The sequence below is a fragment of the Pollicipes pollicipes genome, unplaced genomic scaffold (assembly GCF_011947565.3).
Source record: "Pollicipes pollicipes isolate AB1234 unplaced genomic scaffold, Ppol_2.1 Scaffold_4740;HRSCAF=5597_pilon_pilon_pilon, whole genome shotgun sequence".
Taxonomy (NCBI): Eukaryota; Metazoa; Arthropoda; class Thecostraca; order Pollicipedomorpha; family Pollicipedidae; genus Pollicipes; species Pollicipes pollicipes.
This window is the reverse complement of record NW_023596545.1, coordinates 29422893-29425538: the sequence shown is the minus strand read 5'-3', so window position 1 is coordinate 29425538 and position 2646 is coordinate 29422893. Positions and strand designations below refer to the sequence as shown.

The 2646-nt window shown below is 48.4% G+C and overlaps 1 long non-coding RNA gene across 1 annotated transcript; it reads left to right on the top strand.

The window, feature by feature from the left end:
- Window positions 1-417: 417 nt before the first annotated feature.
- Window positions 418-2370, top strand: LOC119099297 (uncharacterized). The gene is made up of 3 exons (XR_005094335.1): window positions 418-643; window positions 1194-1343; window positions 1544-2370. It is a non-coding gene; the product is annotated as an uncharacterized LOC119099297 (long non-coding RNA).
- The last annotated feature ends 276 nt before the right edge of the window (window positions 2371-2646 follow it).

The window sequence follows — 2646 nt, the reverse complement described above, 5'->3', positions numbered from 1 at the left end:
ATTGGAGGTGATACGTTGCAGCCACTTCAGAGAATCAGTGGTAGGAAAAACCGTTATACCCTGAAAACATATGATGGGAGGAAAAAGCTGCATGGTGCGAAAACTTGGGACTGGCTCAGTTGGGGCGAATGTGCAGATAAATTAAAACATCAAGTTGTCGATGTCTCGGCGGCCGTTTCGCAAGCTTTTCATTGTATACAAGTCGTGTGTATTACAAGTATGCATAGGCAAGCATCTCCTTCACACATATTTGTTTGATCATCACGAGTGCATTTACCCCTGTCACAAATTTGCATGCATGCCGTTCTGTATGTATTTGTATGCATGTCTTCACGAAATAGCATGCGGAACAAATTTGTAGCGAAAGATCTATGTAAAATGGCACACGCGCTGCGTTGATTTTGAAACCGGACCACAGATGGATGCGGCGTGGCTAGCGTGGCGGACAACAGTTACCACAAAGCCCATACAGCTGCTCATACCATTTGCATGGCTTTTTCAATTGAATGGCCTTCCGCCAGAGCACGTTCTGAAAGCTTCAGTAGAAGATAATCGTAAAGGCAAGAATTGAATCGCTGATTGTTTTTTGGGCCTCCATACCAGTTCGGTCGAAAAGGACAGATGATACATTTATTTGTCTTTGGTAAGTACCTGTCGCTCATTTTGTAACGAATGTTCAGTCATGTCCTCGTGAATGCTGTAGCGTACATGTGCATAACGAACAGATTGATACACTATGTCGCAGCCCAAGGGATGGAAATTGTTTTGAAACGTACCCCATCTCTGCGGAGCTCATACAGCATTCGCCGGTAGTAAAGGCTGTGCCCTCTCCCGATTAGTTGGTTACACCTGTATCCCTCCTTAATGCTGTATTTTTCCAGCACGTTACATTGGTGTACTATGGGCTTTATCATCATTCTTAGTATGCTATACCATGACGTGGCCCACCTAAAAGAACGGTCTGCTTGGATTTGATCTATACGCGTGTGGTACGCGTACGCATGTCTGTACCATAGGACATCATATGGTTGCCACAAAATCATGATACAGCTTATGGTGTCAGGCGAGCGGGTTATTTCAAAAACCGCGCAGGTGTCCTCCACTTTGTACGCAGTGGTTGTGGCTGAGAGTCTACGCTCACGTGTGTGTGCATACGCGTGTTGATCAGCTTGTGCCACCGATTTTGCCGCCAGGGGCGCTGGTGTCGGTGTGCAGCGCAGCACAGAAGCCGTGTTCTTTTCCTAACACGGAGAAGCCGGTGTGTGCCACCGATGGCAACACATACATGAACATGCAGGAGCTCGAGTGCCTGGCGATGGAACGACGCCGCGTCGGACTGGAGGGTACGTGCACCTTCTTGTTTTCGGCTCCCTCCATTGCATTCACATCGCATATATCGTTCGTCACCTCTCACTGCCGCCTGGAGGGATGACTTGGCCAGCTCGTCACCAGCTTGGGCTGATGGCGAGCTGGTTGATCCGTCCCAACTTGGTTGGGACGGATTTTTGAGCCAATTAGAGTAAGAGCGATTCACTGTTTCCAGAGATTTTCGTGCGGCACGATGGCCGGTGTGATGCTGTCTCCCACCTCAACAAGCGCACCAGCTATGGCCGCTTCAGCTGGGTGAACAGGCCGTCCAGCGGAGTCAAGCCAGCGGCGTCCGCCGTTGCTCTCTTGGCGGCCCATGTTGTAAGGGCACGCGCCCTCTGAGCTCTGCCTATGCCATTCTAGTCGGCAAACATGTTGCGCCGTGCTTCCAGCTGACGTCGCGTTTCACGGCAGGCATTTGTTCTGCATTTGTGGTTCACCTAAAACATGGCAAAGGATGCGTCTTGCGGATGTTCACCACGACAGTCCTGAGCAAGTAAGCATTTTGCTTGAAACTTTTTGGTTTGGCTGCGACAGTGCGAATGATCGATTGTTGCAATAGACAGAGCGTCACACACGCAGGACTGCCACAATCCTTTACACGGTGCGGTATTCCAATATTGGATGTAGCAGCTTGTTTCAAAAATGACTCGCGATCTATGATCTAGGACTGCGATCAAGAACAAGTCAACCTCTACGGCAGGTGGTCGCCGGTGACTGAGCAATTATTAGTGACTTCGTGGCAAAATAAACAATTATCTGAGCAAAGCTATGACCAACTGGACGTGTGTGACCTTCCCTGTTGCTGCCTCACATTCGAACGAGAAGGCACGGGCTACTGGCTCAGCCTGAAGGGCAGTCTATTTTTGGATCGCACAAATTGCAAGAGCTGCAGATGATTTACAGTGAGATAAGAGCTCCACCAGTGCTCAGTTGATAACTACTTTATCCTATATCAATAAAGCACTGGAGTTTTGGGGAAATTCCGGAAGAATACAAGGATATTGGCAACAACGTTGTTTATCACTTACTATCGTGTCACATGACAAGATTTCTACTGCGTGCAAAGAAGCTAAAACAGGGTGAAGGAAATGCCGCAGCCGACGGCACGTGTTAGCAATCGTTCTAACTTTGCGACTAGTCCTAAAACTTCAGGATATGGAGCCATTGTCATTCCTTTCACGCTCTTAGACTTCTACGGCTACATTACAACTGTTTCAGGTCATAACTTAGTTTTCATGGAAAAGCCAGAGTACACTCCTTGTCATCAGAAGCGCG